Here is a 20,191-nt window from a genome sequence, read left to right on the forward strand (position 1 = left end):
GTTGCACCAATACCAGTTTTTTAAGACTGAGTACAGATGCTTTTCCACAAGTACTCGCAGATACCTACTTTTACATTTTTTTTTAATTTGCATTTTTATAACCAACTTTTTTTGGTGGAGAGGGGGTTATTGTTTAGGGTGGAGAAACGAGGAGGGGTGTTATTGTTTAGGGTGGGGAGGGGCATTATTGTTTTGGGGAAAGAGGAGGGTTATTGTTTAGGGTGAAGAAGTGGGGAGAGGGGGTTATTGTTTAGGGTGGGAGTTATTGTTTTGGGCGGAGAGAGGGCAGGGGAAGGGGGGTATTTGAGAACCCAATCACTGCACTACAGCACCCAGCAGACCTGTCCTCCCCCTACAAGAAGTTCTGCAGCAGTAAAGCCTGGCTCAGTGCAGGACACACTACTCACCAGGCAGGCAGATCTGTCTGGCAATCTGGCAGATCTGTCACCCTGTGGCCGCCCGAGGAAGAGAAGCACATCACCGGAAGACACAAAAAACAAAGCTAAGGGGAGGGGCAGAGCCCACACGGGAGGGGGCAGAGTCGGAGAAGTCCACTGCAGGGAAGGGAAATCCCCATTGACACCTTATGGGTTGTTAAGGACACAGCGGCCCCACTCCTTAACAACTAATGACTGCCTGCATTCTTTCCATCTCTACATTTCATCTTTCAGCGAGGGAAATCGCACTAACAGATGAAAGAGCTGAACTTGAAGTTATCGGCGCATTTGCATGAGTACCGATCCTTGTGCAAATGCTTAGTATCGGCATTGATACCGATAGTAGTATCGGTGCAATCCTAATATAGACATGTGCAATTCGTCTAGTTCCAAATTAGTTAATTCAGAAATATCCAAATTTCAGAGTTTTCGAATTTTCCCAATTATTCGGAAATTCAAAAATTCTGAAATCCAAAAATAAGAATGAAAATCCAAAAATTCAAAAGAACAAAAATAAGAACGAAAATCTGAAAATTCAAAAACCCGAAGATTCAAAAATCTGAAATTACGAATAACTTAACCAATTTTTGGTATTCATTTTTTTTTTACTAGTAATGGTGGAAATCTGTGATTTTCATTGGGACTTTGACATTGCTGCGGACAGATCAGACACTTTTTTGGGACCATTGACATTTGTACAGCAATCAGAGCTAAAAAATAGGATTTTTTTGTACTCACCGTGAAATCCTTTTCTCTGTAATTCATGGACTGACACAGCTCCTTTCTTAGCCATTGGGTTGTTTGCCCTATTACTAGGAGATACTAGGCATTAGTTGTAACACAACACTCAGAACTCTTAGTTCCGCCCAGGGGGCAACAACTCTCCAGTCTGCCAAACAGACCTCAGTACGTCAACAAGCAGTATAACGTAAGGAGAAAAAAGGAGGAGCGGGTGCTGTGTCGGTCGGTGAATTACAGAGAAAAGGATTTTACGGTGAGTACAAAAAAATCCTATTTTCTCTTATATTCACTGACCGACACAGCTCCTCTCTTAGCCATTGGGACGTCCCCAAGCAATGCCAAACGAGGGGTGGGAAAAACAGCATAGCAACTTCATCCACCATAGAAAAGTGGGAACTAGTGAAACTTTACCCACAAAAAACAACAGTGCGTGGAAAAACTACCACAAAAACCAGGGTACCCAACAGGAGTGATTACCCACAACCGCACCAAAAACTGCGGAAGTAATGCAACAGCGCATTAACTTCACAGTACTGTGTTTTTATCGAAAAACCAGGAAAAAAATTGAATATATATTGCATATTCATCGCAACTATACAGCCGCCTGCAAAACTTTGCGTCCAAAACAGGCATCGGGCGATGCACTGACGTCTAACTTGTAGAACTTGGTAAACACGTGGACAGAGGACCAGGTCGCCGCTTTACACACCTGAGCGACAGACGCTTGGTGTCGGAAGGCCAAGACGTTCCGATTGCCCTTGTGGAGTGGGCCGTGACCGGAAAGGGGGGCACTTGCCCCTTCAAGGCATAGGCTTGTACTATAATCTGTCTGATCCACCTAGAAATGGTGGCCCGACGAGACTGCCATGCCTTTCTTTGGACAGCCACTGAAACAAACATTGAGTCTGACTTCCGAAAGGGAGCTGTGGCAGAGAAATACACCTTCAGAGCTTGAACCACGTACAGAGCGTGAAGGGCCACCTCGTTAAGGTGCTTCGGCTTAGGTCACAGAGATGGTAATACAATGTCCTCATTGATATGAAAAGCCGAGACCACTTTCGGTAGAAAAGACAGTTGCGGATGCAACACCACTTTATTCTTGTGGATAACCAGATAGGGCGACTTGCAGGACAAGGCCGCCAGTTCCGAAACCCTCCTGGCCAATTTGATGGCCACTAGAAAGATCACTTTCTGGGAAAGAGTCAACTCCCTGATTTTTTTCAAATGGCGGTTTTTGAAGCGCCGACAACACCAGGTTCAAATTCCAAGGGGACAACGATGGACACACCGGAGGGACTACATGTCGTACCCCCTGAACGAAAGTACTCACTAAAGAGTGAGACGCCAGGGGTCGCTGAAAAAACACAGCCAAGGCTGAAATTTGCCCCTTAATGGTGCTTAATGCCAATTTCTGGTCTACTCCTTGCTGAAGAAACAGCAGGATCCTGGATATAGAAAAGGAGTGCGGATGCCCTCCTTTCTCCTCACACATAGAGATGTGGGCCTTCCAGGTACAATGGTATATCTTCTGAGGAGAAGATTTTCGTGCTCTCAACATAGTTGGGATCACTGAGTCCGACAGACCCCGGTTCCTCAACACCTGGCTCTCAATAGCCATGCTGTTAAAGCCAGCGATAGTAAAGTAGGATGGAGAATTGACCTTGAGACACAAGGTCCTCTGGCAACGGCAGTCGCCAGGAAGCGTCTGTCACCAGACGCACACTCGGCTTCCACTCTGCGAAGCAGGCGTGGTAGTAGTTTCAGTGGAGGAAAGTCGTAGATCGGTTGGTACGGATCCCACGGATCTCTTGTCCTGGACACGAATCTTAGCACCTTCCGAGACGGGAGGCCAGCAGATCCATGTCTGGTGTGTCCCACTTCAGACACAGCAACCTGAACGTCTCCGGATGCAATGGCCATTCTCCTGGGTCCAGCATCTGTCAACTCAAATAGTCCGCCTGCCAGTTCTCCACTTCAGGGATGTAAATGGTCGACAGGGCCGGTACGTGTCGCTCTGCCCACCGAGGTATGTGAGCGACCTCCCGTGCAGTGGCTGAGCTTCTGGTTCCTCCTTGGTGATTGATGTATGCCACACCTGTGGCGTTGTCTGACTGGATCCTGATCGGACGCCCTTGCAGTCGCATCGACCATGTGGAGAGGCACAGCCTGATCGCTCTCAATTCGAGCAGGTTGATCGGCAACTTGGATTCTTGCGTTGACCAGTGGCCCTAAGCCGACTGAACCCCCATCACTCCACCCCAGTCGGATAGACTGGCGTCCGTTGTGATCACTGTCCACTTCAGAGGAAGGAACGATTTCCCAGACTGAATCACCGGGGACCTCAACCACCAGATCAGTGAGTCTCTGACTGACTGGCTCACCTGGATCTATCAATCCAGGGGCAACTGAGATTTGTCCCATTTTGTCAAAATCTCCTTCTGCAGGACTCTGGTGTGGAACTGGGCATAAGGTACTGCCTCGAAGGAGGCTATCATGAGTCCCAGTACTCGCAAGCAAAAGCGGAGCAACGACCACTTGCGATTCATCAGAAGTTTTACTGCGGCTCTGAGAGTCTGCAGTTTGTCTGAAGGGAGAAACACTCTCGCTTCCCTGGAGTCCAGTAGCAAACCTAGGTACTCCAGACGCTGGGTAGGTACAATCACCGACTTCTTTAGGTTCAACAGCCACCCAAATTCTTGCAGGGTCTGCATGGTGATCGCCACATCCCCCTCTAATTCTGAGGTGGAAGATGCCCTTGGGAGGAAATCGTCTAGGTATCCCATGATCGCGATCCCACGTTGCCATAGCAATGCCAAAACCAGAGCTAATACCTTGGTAAAGACTCAGGGGGCTGATGCCAGACCAAAAGGAAGAGCCACAAACTGATAGTGGGCTTCCCCGACTGCAAACCGCAAAAATTTTTGATGCCGCAGGCATATGGGTATGTGCAGGTATGCACCCTGGATGTCTAAGGATGCCAGGGAGTCCCCTTGAATGAGTCCAGTGAATACTGAGCGAACTGATTCCATTCTGAACCTCTGTACTTTTACAAAGTGATTGAGGGCTTTTAGGTCCAAGATTGGACGAACCCCTTCCTTCTTTGGAACCACAAACAGATTTGAGTAGAATCCCTGGAAGCTTTCCGATTCCAGAACTAGTACAACCACCCCTCGATTCAGCAGGTCCCTTACTGCCCCCAAGACGGCCTCCCGGCGAGCCGGGGATACGGGTATGCTGGAGGGGAAGAATCTGTTTGGCGACCAAGAGAGAAACACTATCTTGTAGCCTGTGGAAATCAGATCGCAGACCCATTGGTCGGATAACCGGGAGGACCACCGGGCTGCAAACTCCCAAAGGCGACCCCCCCCCACCTGAGGCATGGTTGGGGGCAAACCTTCATGCGGTAGCACTTTTATTCACAGGCTTGCAGTTCCAGGGACGTTTTTTGACCATCTGTAGCCATCCTGTCTGGCTGGGGATGTTTTGCTGAAGCTCCGGGCGGACGAAAAAGCCGTTTGTGAGCGGAAAAAGTGGGCCCCTGCCTGCGGCATGGCTCCTTAGCCTTCCTGACCTGTGGAAGTAAGGTGCTCTTACCACCGGTGGCATTTTTAATAATGTCATCTAATGAGGCTCCAAAGAGCCGGTCGCCAAGGAAGGGAAGATCCGTTAGGGCTTTTTTGGATGCCTGGTCAGCAGACCAGTATTTTAGCCAAATCAGGCGCCTCAGCACCACAGGTGACACTGAAGCCCTGGATAACAGAGAATATCCAGGGCCACGTCACGGACGTACTTAAGGCCCTGCACTAGTTGGTCTGCTAGTTCCATGCAGACAGGAGAAGCCTGTTGCTCCCCCAATTCACGGTGCAAAAGTTTTGCCCACTCAGTCAGTGTCTGCGACACAAGTGCGGATGCCAGTACTGGTCGCACGGCTGACCCCACAACCGTAAACAAGTAACAAGCCACAGCCTCGGCCTTCCTGTCTGTGGGATCCTTGAATGCAGGAGTCCCCTCAACCAGGATCAGGGTTACTTTACTTAACCTGGATACTGGGAGGTCCACGACCGGAGGAGCCGACCATTTTTTGAGAAGGCTCTCCTCAAAAGGGTAATGCACCGCAATGTATTTGGGGACCGAAAAGGCCCGTTGCGGGCGACCCCATTCCTTGTAAATGAACTTGTCAAAATAAGTCAGATACGGGAACACCTTAGGTGAACGTGTTGGCTTGCGGGGCCCAAAAGGGACCAGTACATCAGCAGAGGGATCGGCTGGCTCCTGAATCTTCAGGGTATCACGCACAGCTGTGATGAGTGCTCCAACAAGCGCTTTGTCGTGCCCGGACCCATCCTCACTGTCTGAATGGTCCTGGTCAGCGTCGTCTGACAAGACAGAGTAGGGGTCACCAGCCTCAGCAGGACCCGAGTCTGCGCCAGAGCTCTCCCGGGGGGGGGGGGGGGGCGGGGCCGCTTTAGTGCACCTTTCTTCCCACGCACCGCCTCCATCTTGGCTATGAACGAATTGAGGACCGCCGTCAGTGTCCATGGGCACTGTGCAGTCTGCAGGTGACCCGGTTGCAATTGCCTGGATTTTGGGGGAAGAAACACCAGTTTCTGAAGCCATGCTGACCCTACCCAGTCTGCCACCCGAAGGGGACTTAGGACAGTGACAGTCCCACCCTCCTTGCTGTCGCTGGCTGAAGGGCTCTTTCCCGCCGGACTCACCACCCTGAGTAGTTCTGCGCTGTCCCACAAGTAGTGCCTGTAGTCCCTGTGGGCTCCCAAGTGCAGAGGAAACAAAAGCTGTGTCGGTGGCAGCTGCTGTAATTAGCACCAAACTGCTCTGAAATGTGCTCAGGCTTCAATAAAATGGCCGCCCAGCGTCTAGTACAAAGACATAAAACACAGGGAAAATGGCTGTGAGAGCACTGAAAAAACGTGTTCATGCTTCCAGAAAATGGCCGCCAGTGTCCTGAATAGGAGATCACTAGGAAAATGGCTGCTGAAGCCCATCAAGGCATGCTGCCCTCGCCCACGCCTAAAATGGCCACCAGCAGCTCCATGAGGTACAGAAAGAAAAACGATGCCAGAGAACACAGCGCCATACAAGTCATCAGCAAACCCTCACAGGCACCTTCCAGGATCATGAAACACAGGACCTAGGACACCGCTAGGCACCACAGCCCCCCCATCCCAGGTGAGAGCCCATCAGAGAGCCCATGTATAGGCACACACACACACACACCGCTCAGCAGCCACATGCAACATCCCCCCAGGGAGGGAAGATAGGGACAGGGAGAGAAGAGCGGGAGGTGAGGGACTCCCCCGAATCGACCTCCCAGGACCAGCTACTTACCAGTCCTGAAGAGCTGGGAGACATTCCATTACAGATCCACAGGGTGGCTGCTGGCCTCGGGCCACTGTGACGCAGACATCATTAGCCCGGTCATATGTGTGCCCTGGAGCATAAAAGCTTACCAACCACATCTGGAGCTGAGGTTTTGTCGTGGCCGACCCAGCGCGGAGCTCTGGTCTGCACACGCTCGATGGCCGGACTGGGGAGACTACAAGGATAAGGGTATCAAGCCTGTCACCCAGCTGGCTGTTGATAGCAGATCACAGGATCATTCATCTTGCGCAAAAAGCCAAGCTTCTGCATAAAAAGGCACGGACCGATGGGCCCGCAGGGTTCCTAGGTCCTTCTACTTCACTAGGCAAAATAAAACTGGTCTGTTTTGTAGACTGGAGGGTTGTTGTCCAAGAGACTGCCCCCTGGGCAGAACTAAGAGTTCTGAGTGTTGTGTTACAACTAATGCCTAGTATCTCCTAGTAATAGGGCAAACAACCCAATGGCTAAGAGAGGAGCTGTGTCGGTCAGTGAATATAAGAGAAATAGCCACTGATTACTGTATAAATGTCACTGGCAGGGAAGGGGTTAACACTAGGGCGGCGATCAAGGGGTTAAACGGGTGTCCTAGGGAGTGATTCTAACTGTGGGGGGATGAGACTGCATGAAGGAGGAGACCTATCGCTGTTCAGACTTAGTATGAACAACAGATGTGTCTCCTCGCCCCTGACAGAACGGAGATCTGTCTGTTTACATTGACAGACCTCGGTTCTGTGCCTCTCAGGAGTGATCACGAACATCACGGCTGCTGGGCATGTGCATGGGCTCCGTTGTCATGCCGCAGGCGCAAGAGGACCCTAGTGTTCTTAAAGCAGCTGACGTATACCTACGGCGATTTGCCCAGGCGACCCAACATGCCGCAGTTTAACTGCGGCGGCTGATCATCTAGTGGTTAATTATTACCAACTACTAAATTATAGGTATTGGAATTTCCTTTCAAATTTGGCTGTTAGTGAATGTAACGAATACGAATTTATCCGAAGTTACGAATTATCGGTAATAATGAATGTCGTATCTAAATGAATGGAACGTAATAAATAATAATAAATAACAATAATAATTATAAAAACATTATTATTTCGTTACGTTTCATTTCTTTAGATACGGCATTTTTTATTTCCGAATATTCGTAACTTCGGATAAATTCGTATTTGTTACGTTCACCAACAGCCAAATTTGAAAGGAAATTCCAATACAGTACCTATAATTTAATAGTTACTTATTATTATTTATTATCTCAAATTTTTTGATTTTTACATTTTCGGATTTTTCGTTCTTTTGAATTTTCTGTTCGGATTTTCGAATATGTTTTGTTCAGATTTCATGACTTAGATTTACAACTTTAAGGTACTTGGTAATCCGTGAGCTCCTGAGATGCGGTTACAGTTGCTGCAGGTGGTGTCAGGACAGCTGCACCAGATCAGTTTTTGCCTTCAGACTGACAGGAAGTGCCATGAAATTTTGTGTGACATCACATTTCTTTCTCTAAAAAGAACGCAGAAGCTCTCCTATGTAGCACTTTGTAGCGGGATCAGATAAAAAAATCAAAATCTATCACCTCCTGGACTTTTGATTCCCTAACAAAGTGCTCTTTCCAGTGCAACATGAAATTACACAATCAGTGTGACAGCCTGGACCTGCATAACGTGTTTAACATTTCTTTCATTATTATATTCTTAGATAGCAAATACCTGGTTGATCCTGTTATTTCACTCTACTTTCTTATTTGTGGCAAGGATATTCAAACAGATCCTCAAACTTTTAGCTTTGCCATTCTCACTGTGCATGCTCCAATTTTCCCCTGGGAAAAAGGTGTGCTCTGCTTTGAGCCTGAGTGTTAGATGAAATAACTCATTCCCAGCATCCCTTTAAATGTGCATGTTCCTCCTTGTTGGCCATTGGGTGTTGCAGTCATTATCTGTGCAGTCTGTTCCAGAAGCCAGTCTGACAGAGTGTAATCAAGCAACTGGTAGCTAAAGTCTACACCATCCAGTGACCAGCAGGGAAGAGCATGCTCATCCAATGGGATGCCAGGGATGTGTTCTTTTATATAAGACTCAGGGTCTCAACTTTGTCACATGCTGAAACAAATTTCTGGAACACTATTAGACAGTAAGGTGTGGAATTACATGGGCTATATCACATGGCCACAAGATAAAAGCGGCAAAAAGGGTACTGGAGTTTAGTTGGTGATGCAATTTATAGCCATTTTATGTCAGAGCCCTTTTTAAAGAGGATTTTTTACCATAAAGGGGAAGCTCCGCTTCCCCGCCTCCCCCCCCCCCCTCCTCTGCCACATTTGGCACCTTTTAGGGGGGAGCAGGTGCTTGGTTTTGACAGGTACCCACTCCCACTTCTGGCTCAGTTCACTGTGAAGAAGTGAGCCGGATGTTTGGTCCCCTCCTTCTTCCCCTTGCAGCTGCTTGCGCAGTAGGAAAATGGTCGTGAAGCCGCAAGGCTTCAATGTCGGTTTCTCTTAGCCAAGTTGGTAGGGCCAGCACCAATGCTGTATCCTGGCCTAGGCAAACAAGGCCCAGCGCTAGGGCAGCACTTTGCAGGTGGGCAGCATGGAAAGAGTGACTGGCACTACACTGTTAGTAGGGCAGACGGGGCTGAGAGTCAACTTATTCTAGCTCCCCATAAAGTGGCTGCACTGCTTCCGGTATGTGGGCGACCGCTATTCTGCAACTGTGGGGGAGGGGGGCGTCGCTTCTAATTTTGACTGTCCTATCATCGTGGACCACAAACCTTCCTCACTGTGCTATATGTTTTCTGCTGCACCATTGGCATAGTTATATCTTCTTAGTCAATTATCAGAAATTTGTGCTTAACCACTTGCCACCCGCCATATAGCAGAATAACAATGGCAAAGTGGTTGTGTTATCCTAATCGGACGTCATATGACTTGATCAGGATAACAGAGCGGCACGCGCCATCTGACACACCGCAACTCCGATCATGGTATGAAGCCTCTGACAGATACTTCTTACCACGTGACCAATCACAGCTGATCATCGCGTGAACCAGGAAGTGCCAATAAACGGCTTTCTCCGGTTCACGCTGACAGGGACAGCTGATCAGCGGCTCTCCCTGTCAGAGGGGGGCCTGTGCTGATAATCAGCACATTGATTATCAGCACAGCCCCCATCAAAAGGTTCCCATCAGCTGCCAATCAGAGCTCAACACCTGCCAGCCTGTCTCCATAATAAACGGATGTCAGTGCCGATCAGTGCACAAAAAATTGCCAATCAGTGCCCCATCAGTAATACCCGTCAGTGCCAATCAATGCAACTCAGTAATGCCTGTCAGTAGCTCATCAGTGCTGCCTATCCAGTGCCACTTATGAGTGACGCTTATAAGTGCCGCCAGTGCCCATCAGTTTTCTTTTTTAAATGGTTGGCATTTTTTCGGTTATAGTACAAATATTAAAAACCAGAGAGGTGATCAAATACCACCAAAAGAAAGCTCTATTTGTGGAAAGAAAATTATAAAAATTTAGTTTGGGTACAGTGTTGCCTGACTGCGCAATTGTCATTCAATGTGCGACAGTGCTGAAAGCTAAAAATTGTCCTGGACAGGAAGGGGGAAAAAGTGCCTGGTATTGAAGTGGTTAATGTAGAACTAGAGTCAACACTTTTTTTTTTCATTTTCACTAGAGTAAGGGAGGGTTATAGCCCCGTCAGTTTATTTTTTACCATCCCTGTCTCATTGCAGAGATTTCCCTTCACTTTTTGCTCCATAGCCAAACAGGAAGTGAGAGGAAATCTATGCAAATTAAGGGAATCCATTGCCCCCCCCTGCCCCTCAGAACTAGTGTCCCCACTTGAAAATTTTAGCGGCAAGGGGTGTGGCCTTGGCAGGAAGGGGTGGGTAATATTTAAATTAGGGGGTGCACAAGTTTAGTCAGGCCTAGGGCAGTACAAAACCTAAATACACTACTGGCCACCACCAGAGAACTGGCTCGGGTGAGGACGCCGCTGGATGCCTGGACAGGTAAGTGCCCTAATTATGCAATAAGTACATCTAATGGGTTTACATACACTTTATATAAAAGCACTTCAATTAGTACTCCAGTCTTCAAGGACCACCAACAGGTCACATTTTCCAGGCTTCAAGGCAATTGCAAGCTGGCTTTAAAGGATTGTTGTCTCTGGTTAAGTACACATTTATAAATGTATATAAACACCAGTCTGAAGGGCACTTGGTTCCGTAAACATTTACAAAGCATCCATGGTGCACTGAACAGCTTTCTTGAACTAGTAAGCGCCATTCATCTCCACCCATGGAAATTTTTAGTACTGTTCTTAATAGGAGGAGCAAGTCTGTTATTTATCAAGTAGACCAGAGATATGCAATTAGTGGACCTCCAGCTGTTGCCGAACTACAAATCCCATGAGGCATAGCAAGACTCTGACAGCCACAAGCATGACACCCAGAGGTAGAGGTATGATGGGACTTGTCGTTTTGCAACAACTGGAGGTCAGCTAATTGCATATCCCTGAAGTAGACCTTTGCAGTTATTATTGAACTTCAGTAGGCAGTTATCCGGCATTTAAAACGCTTTCGGTAAAGTTCTGCAAAAGCTTTCCAAATATTTGCTAAATACCTGCTGAAAGTGATGCAAAGGTTCAAAGCTAAGATAAAACATACCCATTTAAAATGAAACATGATAATCATTTCACCGGTGATCCTGAGATCACAGGTGAAACCGCAAGTCCTTTGAAGTTGCCTTTTTTTTTTTCTTTGGCTTTTTACTGCTGGATTTGAGTCTGTTTGGTGGTCTCTTGCTGGAAGGTTTTGCATCAGAAGGACCCCCTTTAGGGACATGTTCTCCAGTTTGGGTTCTTTTAGGGTCAGTTTTTGTTCCTTGAAGGCTACTTTAACAGGTGCTTTTTCTTCCTTAGTTGGTTTGTTCTCAGCTGGTTTTCGAGAAGAAGATTCTTTAACTGGTTTACTTATGTCACTCTCCTTGCTTTTACTTTCTGAATCTTTTTTCATTTGTTCTGCATTCTTTTGTTACTTTGTGGGGTTTTGATGCTTAGTTGCTGTCTTTGCTGCTTTCCTGTAAACAAAAAATTGAATTATAAGAAACTCTTTAAAATGGTAACAAATCTGTCACGATAGATTAAACTAGAAAATGGCAAACATACAAACCTTTGAGGGATGCGATGATAGCTTTGCTTTCTTTGGATTGGAGCATGCAGAGAGAGGAATTGTAGGTAACATGGGGTCGCCTGGACTAGGTCTTGATACAGTTTCTGTTCCATCTGGCATAACCATCTCCTTAAATATAAATGTTGCATCAGCAGACAAACTTGGTACGTAATCGTGGGCATATTCAGACCTTCTATACTAAAGTAACGAATGCTCATTATAAAGCCTGTGAGATCATTTCAATTTCAAAAAAGGTACAACTATCAAAATGTGGGCTAAACTGTTTCCATAAGAAAGTCAAAGCAGAATTTATTTTGTGGAGTGCTGGGGTATATACTTGTAATATTATTAGTTATTAACTTTTAATATAAGATACTTGTAACATTATTAGTTATTAACTTTTAATATAAGCTAACTTAGCAGCATAACAGTACTCATAGGACACATCTAGAAATGGGAAGACCTGGGGAAAAAAAAAAGGGGGGGGGGGGGGGATTTTCTTTCCATTTTTTTTTATGTAAAAAAAAGAAGTGTGGAATATGTTCTTTTACAATGATAATATATTTCTGAAATGGTATTAAAACTGTTGTCTGACAAATGGGTTTATCTTATTTAACCTTTAAATGATTCCTATGAATGTTCTCCACCATCACAGCATAATGCTTCCCTATAGTCTGGTCAATATATACCGTATATACTCGAGTATAGGCCGACCCGAATATAAGCCGAGGCCCCCAATTTACCCCCAAAAAACTGGAAAACTTATTGACTCGTGTATAAGCCGAGGGTGAGACATGGCTGTCCATCCCTGTGTGTCCGTCCATCCCTGTGTGTGTGTCCATCCATCCATCCATCCCTGTGTGTGTGTCCGTCCATCCATCCCTGTGTGTGTGTCCATCCATCCATCCATCCATCCCTGTGTGTGTGTGTGTGTGTGTGTGTGTGTGTATCCATCCATCCATCCCTGTGTGTGTGTGTGTGTATCCATCCATCCATCCATCCATCCCTGTGTGTGTGTGTGTGTGTGTGTGTGTGTGTGTGTGTGTGTGTGTGTGTCCATCCATCCATCCCTGTGTGTGTGTCCGTGCAGCCTTGTGTGTGTGTCCAGCCTACCTGTGTCCCGAGCCTCCGTCCCGAGCCTCCTCCGTCCCGAGCCTCCTCCGTCCCGAGCCTCCTCCGTCCCGTGCCTCCTCCGTCCCGTGCCTCCTCCGTCCCGTGTCGTGCCGATGGATCGCCGCTCTTCTCGGCGGCCATTCTACAATTCAAAAGCCGCGCCTCCGCCTCCGCCTGTGATAGGCGGAACACTCAATTTCCCAGCAGCCTGTGTTCCGCCTATCACGGACATCCTCTCATCGTCGTCCGTAGTATGAGAATGAGCGGATGTCCGTGATAGGCGGAACACTGACTGCTGGGAAATTCAGTGTTCCGCCTATCGGAGGCGGAGAAGGAGGCGCGGCTTTTGAATTTTAATGTCCGCCGTCTGTCTGCTCGATACGCTGATCGAGCAGTCAGACAGCGGTGACTCGAGTATAAGCCGAGGGGGCACTTTCAGCCTCAAAAAAGAGGCTGAAAATCTCGGCTTATACTCGAGTATATACGGTATATATATTTTTCCCCTCTGTAAAAAAAAAATGGTGAGACCAACATCTACAGTTTGGAAACATTTCCCTGGTGCAATTTCTGCTGAGAACAAAGTTGCAATTTGCAAATATTATTTTCCAAATGATACAAGGATAACAAAACACACCCTGGCATGCCAGAGGTGCTCTAAAGACATTAAAAAAGACTTTATGGAATTTAATAAAGTACCAGAATGAAAATGCAACACTCCTTCTGCTGCTTTTGGATAATCAAAGTTTTTCTTCACCAGCAGCATGTTACAAACTACAACCTCACAAAAATACACAATACTTCCTTTTGTAGATAAAATGACACCTGAAAATCATTCAAGTTCTTATTAGAGCAATATATGCTTCTGGATCAGCATTATCCATAACTGAAAATGCACATTGGCAGAAAGCTATTAAATTATTAGGAGGTAAAGGGGGGGGGGGGGTGATTACCTGTTCTCATGTATGGATGAAATGTCCTTAACATATACCATGCTTGCTATTCCATTTGTAATAAAACATTTTTTTTTTAAAAAGCAAGTTTAGTTTATTTAATGAATAAGCTGTACTTTTAAATAATACTTCTATATACACTGCATTTCATGTTACCAGTGTAAAAAACAAAAACCTTGGGGGGCGTGGCCAGGAGCGGACGTGTCTCACTGAGTTCCCTCTTCAGATCCTGTATTGATCCTCTTCCCAGCCAGCAATTTTCCCTGGACACCCTCCGCGGACCTTCCTGGAGTTGAAACCGGGTGCAGACGGAGGCATGATGACCTGCAAAAAGCAGGAATTCGGCTGCTCGGCAGACATCCAAAATGGCACGTGGCTCCCCTCTCCCAGAACGTACGAGGCACAGACAAAACTAAGGAAGCAGGTAAGACCCTTAAGACACCCAAGGGCACTGTGAAGGATCCCCCTAAAGATATGCTGTACTACGTTAAAAAGCTGGCAGGCACTGTGGAGCAGGGAGAGGGGGAGGATATGCCAGTCACCCAGGCGATCTTAGAGCCACAGATCGAGGATGCATGGTCTACACAGGGCCCCTCACAGGACACTGATCAGCCATCCTTTGACACAGGTGAGGAGGAGGAGGGGGGGGGGGGGGCGAGGGTGAGCAACCCACCCTAGCTGCAATCCTTAAAGCAGTACATAGATGCACAGCATCAGTGCACACTCTCCAGGAACACTTTGGGGGTCTCAAGGAGGAGCTGAGTTTTATTAGACACGACCTGCAAAAAACCAGGGAACGCACCTCAGCGGCGGAGGGCCGCATAAGTGATATTGAGGATAAGTTAGACCCACTCCTCAGAGATAGACAAATCAATGCCAGGATCGCCAGAGCGAACGAACTTAAGTAAGACGACATTGAAAATCGTTTGCGTAGGAACAACATATGCATCGTGGGGCTCCCCTAGAAGACGGAGTGTAGGGACCCCACAGAGATTGTGGAAAGATGGCTGCTGGAGATTTTTGGCAAGGAGGTGTTCACACTACTATACTCGGAGTGGGCACACAGAGTCCCATCCAGACCCCTACCACCGGGACACCCGCCCCGCACTTTATTATCCAGATTGCTTAACTACAAAGACAAGGAGATAGTGCTACTCCAGGCCCGTGAACAGCGCAATGTGCAATTTAATGGCGCCCATATTTCCTTTTACCCTGACAACTCAGCGGATATACAAAAACGCAGATCCAGATTTACAGATGTAAAGAAAAGGCTGCAACGTCTCTATGCCACTTATGCCATGCTGTTTCCAGCAAAGCTGCGGATCACAGCGGGGGGACAGTCACATTTTTTTTAAACGGCGGAAGAAGCCTCCACCTGGCTAAATGCAAACTAACATATCTTTTGCCAGGCAGGGAGAGGCCCAGCAGAGGGAGACTGAAGCTATATCTTACTACCAATAAGTTCAGCTGGGAAGCCAAAACCTTGACCTATATTACTGCAATGAGAGCAAGTGAGATTTACAACTAACGTATTGAGACTTCAATCAGAAAGTTATACACCAGCTTGGCCTCTGTTGGACGAGCAGGTCACCAGTTGGATCGGGTTGCCCGATCATATGTTTCCCCCCGGTTATACCCCATTCTCCTGGTGTTACTTTAATGCCCGACATGCAGTTTGTGATACCCAGAGGAGAAAGCCGGCAGCATACAGTGGCCTACATAGGTCCGGGGACCTTTTTGTGTTTTGTTTAACTGTTTTTTTACCGTTTTAACCAGCAACTGTCAAGACGCCGACACTAAAAGTGAGGGCATGAACTCTAGAATGAGGGCCTTATGAGTGGGCTCACTCATTCGGATGCAACACCAAGACTCGGGTATGTCCCTCTCCCAAGACCGCTATGGTCTGCAAGGAGGACACCAGACACTACCACAGGCACTCATGACTATAGAACTGCCTAGCCATGTTTCATACATATTTCCACGGCTAAATGAGTGAATTACCACTGCTTTCTTCAAACATTAGAGGCTTGCAGAGCCCCCTAAAGCGCACTATGGTGTCAACTATCCTTAAAAAACATTCCCCTGGCATATATGCTCTGCAAGAGACACATCTTGTACCGGACTCATTACCCTGTGTGAACCACTCCACCCACACCTCGTATTCAAGGGGTGCGAGTGTGCTGGTGCACCGAATGGTGGATTTCCAAATGCATGATGAATTGATTCAGAGGGGCGATATGTGATTTTACTTTGCAGAAATGATCAGATAAAAATGTATAATTGCAGCCTTGTATGTACCTCCGCCGTTTGGTTTAGAAGTGTTGAGAACTGTGTTGACGTACCAGCTGGGCAGCTATATGTACCCGGCCCTGGACAAACATCCACCCCCAGCGAATGGCCACAAAATTGCTCGAAGAGCACTGCGAAAATTCACGAAAGAAGTCGGATGGATTGATCGATGGAGGGACCGCAACCCATTTTAAAGGCAGTTTTCCTGCTTTTCCAAATACACCTTTCTCTGTCTAGACTAACAGACTTATGTCTATGCACCCCCCAGACGGCACACCTTCTGTGGGACATTCAATACCTTGTAAGGGGCGTATCAGGCCACTCGCCTCTGGCAGTGTCTGTGCTGGTTAAGCCGACCCCAGACCTGCCTAGAGCTCTGTGGAAACTGAATGCCTTCTGGCTAAAATTGTTCCCCGCCCCAGAGCGGATATCTGAAGAGATATCCGAGTTCTAGCAGCGGCATCATGAACACTCTGATCTAAATTTAACATGGTATACATTTAAAGCTTTCCTAAGAGGTACACTTATTAAAGAGGTAAATGGGGTTAAATCCAAAACAAATGCCCAATGGGAACAGGCAGCCCAGCTGGTTAGTCGTATAGAGGCGGAATTTATAGCTGACCCATCAGATACCTCTAGTGAGGCCTGGTTAGCTGCCCAGGAAGCAGTTGATAGAATTACCGGCTCTGCAGCAGACAGGTTTTTCAATAAACTTTTATGAGGAGGGGGAGCAGACGGGCAAACTACTTGCAAAAACTGTTCGAGCCTCCCAGACCTCCCCGTCCATTAGTGCCTTACGCTCTGATGGGGGGAAACTGGTGAACACTCCAGATCTTATTATGCAAACTTTGGTGAAATTTTATTCGGATCTGTATAGATCCTGATTGGAGTATATGCCAGCAGACCTTCAGGACTACCTACAAGGTATAAAACAACCCTGCCTGACTGATACACAGAGATCGCAGCTAGATGCCCCAAGATAGAGGAGCTACAGGAGGCACTCAGCCTCTTCCCCAACTTTAAAGCCCCAGGAGACGACGGCATACCAATAGAACTTTTCAAACAACATGCTAGTAACATCATACCCCACCTACTCAGGGTACTGAATGCGGCTAGAAAGAGCCAATGCCTACCCACATCCATAACTAGGGCGAATATCGTTCTAATTCTTAAACCAGGGAAAGACCCTCTAGACCTGGGATCATACAGACCAATATCCTTCTCACAAAGCAATATAAAAATCCAAGCCAAGGTCCTGGCATTACGCCTTAACGGAGTCATCTCCAGTATTACACATTCAGACCAATCGGGTTTTATACCCCAAAAGTCCACCGCAATTAACCTCCGGCGACTTTTCCTAAACATACAGGCGGGGATGGAAGGACAGGGTGACAGGGCACTGTTGTCGCTAGATGCCCACAAAGCATTTGACAGCATAGAGTGGCAATATCTATGGGCTGTCATGGGCATTTGAGAAAGATTTCTCTCGTGGGTTCAGCTGCTTTACTGTTCTCTGCAGGCGGTGATAAGGGAGGCGGAACGTATATCCTTACCGTTTCAACTGCACAGAGGTACCCGGCAGGCTTGCCCACTGTCCCCCCTCCTCTTCGCCGTTGCCACCGAGCCCATGGCAGCTCTGATCAGGGCAAACACACACATCAGAGGCTTCCAATGTGCAGAAATTCATGAGAAATTAATGTTATATGCGGACGACACTATGTTGTTTCTCGGAGACACAGAAAACTCTCTTGGAGAGGCTATGGCATTGATTAAACGCTTCAGTGTCTACTTGGGGCTTGTGATAAACTGGTCCAAGTCCTCTCTAATGCTGCTTGACGCAGACCCGGACAGTGCTACGCAGACGGTTCAGGGGGTACCAGTCACACGTAGCTTTATTTAGAAGTACAGGTCACTCCGGAACCTAGAGACTTTGTCTCGCTTAATTTATCCCCCCTAATTAACAGGATTAGAGACAGAGCAAAAATCTGGTTGAAACTCAAAATGTCACTGGTAAGGCGGGTCAACCTTATTAAGATGGTATTTATGCCCCAGATTTTGTACATACTACACAATAACTCTATGGCGATTCCCCTTAAAGTCTTTCACATAATTAATACAATATTTAGAGCATTTATATGGCTTGACAAGCCTCCTCGGGTCAAACTTGAACAATTACAGAAGTCCAAGGGGGGGGGGGAGGCCTTGCGCTCCCTAACCCTTGGATCTATTACCTGGCTGCACAGTTACAACTCATTGCCCGGACTATATTAACCACACAACAGCCGACAGGGAAGGATGCTGAATTTAACCCCATTAGGGCCCTTATGTGCCATACCACTGGTACAAAGATTGTAGCCGAAGGGCTGGAGGCCTTGGCGTACGTCAAATGTAATAAAAAAATTCCCAACATATGTACTCATGCAAAAGGTATGGAATAAGCTCAGGCAGTTGCAGACTGTGGATGGGTTTACCAGCTTGCAGCTACTGGGGGATGCTCTTTCATTATATGCAACTGCGCCATGCAGTGGCGGCACAGACCAGCGGAGCTCCATGGATCCTTTCCCCGACGCCTGTTTTCCATTACATGGAGGAGGTGTCTCTGTTCAATGGCTTTATATCTAGATGCTACTCTATGATTCTCCAGACCCATTTAGAGGGCTTCCCCCAGGGGGCGGCAAACAGGTGGGAAAAGGATGTGGGCACCTTTGAGGACAGGCATTGGGAGGAAGCACTACAGGCGATACAGCTATGCTCGCTCAATGTAGCCCAACGCCTGTCCCAACTATACATTGTCATTAGAGTCCACTATGCACCGGCAAGGCTATTTAGAATGGGGGTGAGGGTAGACTCAAACTGTCCCAGATGTGTGAAAAATTAAGGCAACATCATTCACCTGCTATGGAGCTGCCCCAAACTACACAGGTTCTGGACGGGGGTTGTGTCCACGATCAATAGTGCCTGTCACGTCACGGTGCCAATGGACCCGAAGCCCTGTCTACTAGGGATTTTGGATGACATTCTCATAGGTGAGGATCAGAAGCAGGCCATTGCTAGGGCCTTGTTTCAGGCCCGCAAATTAATCCTTAGGCACTGGAAATGGCGGCGGACCCTCCGGTGCTTAAGGAGTGGCTAACACAGATGGGAGACACACTCCGGCTGGAGAAATATATATACCAACATAGGGGGCGCCCACAGAAATGGTCACCCTGGCTAGATACCCCTGGTATTTCACCTATGGACTTGGTGATGGATAGACTGCTGCTTTAAATCATCTAGATGTCCTGATAGTTTAAATAAATACTGGAGTTAGGGGTGAGATGACTCAGGGTCCAGTGGTAGACTTTGTGGGTGGCGGCGCGAGTTACCTGGGGGCAACGGCAGTTGAATTTACTTTGTGTGTTTTCTTAAAACTGGGAATACTGGTTGTAATCCTGAACCATATGTGAACGGCTTCTATGAGGATTGGTGCCTTATTTATGCAATCAATGCACAGTGTGTTGCTGGATTATTTCTGAAAAATTTAAATGTTTTTCCTTGTTTATGTTACAATAAAAACCTTTTTTTTTTTTAATCAAAAAACTTTTAATTTGTAAAACTGCTCCACACTGAATTTTTTTTTACATTTTTCTAAAAACCAGAAAAAATATGTTCTCTCATGGCTTCAAAGTTTCTGGAAATTTTACATCAGCATAAGTACCTTGATATCTTTCAAAACATAATCAGTTTCTTAGCTGTGATAAAAAAGTGGAGATCCAGTGTGAAGGGGGGGGAGGGGTCACACTTTTTTCATGTCCTGTAAATATCATTATAGAACGTCAAACTTTTGGAGAAGATTAATGTGGAATTAAACCCAAAAAGGAAAATAATTTATTGCAGATTACCAATTTTTAGATGTGGTGGCTGCATTTGTTTTCTTCTTTCAACTTTCTTTACTTGACAAAGCTATCCAGCAAAGGTAGCAGTTAAAGGGTTGAGATAACCAATTTACCATTAACTGTGTGCTTATAATGATCAGCTTTTATTAATTTACTATATGTAAAACCTTTATTCAAATAGGAAAAAAATGTACCTGCTTCAAAAGTGTTGTGGAGTTCAGCTTTAATGCAT

At 46.8% G+C, this 20,191-nt stretch overlaps 1 pseudogene across 1 annotated transcript in view; it reads right to left on the reverse strand.

Moving 5' to 3' along the window:
- Nucleotides 1-10,605: 10,605 nt before the first annotated feature.
- LOC143974681 (protein ENL-like) overlaps nt 10,606-20,191 on the reverse strand; it is a 30,987-nt pseudogene continuing 21,401 nt past the window's right edge. The window contains exons 5-6 of the transcript XR_013272261.1: nt 11,733-11,861; nt 10,606-11,640 (exon numbers count right to left, since the gene is read on the reverse strand). The product of XR_013272261.1 is annotated as a protein ENL-like (transcript). The remainder of the gene's footprint in view (nt 11,641-11,732; nt 11,862-20,191) is intronic.

Source organism: Lithobates pipiens, unplaced genomic scaffold, assembly GCF_037356315.1.
Source record: "Lithobates pipiens isolate NorthernLeopardFrog02 unplaced genomic scaffold, aLitPip1_a1.2 Scaffold_13, whole genome shotgun sequence".
In the NCBI taxonomy this organism is placed as follows: domain Eukaryota; kingdom Metazoa; phylum Chordata; class Amphibia; order Anura; family Ranidae; genus Lithobates; species Lithobates pipiens.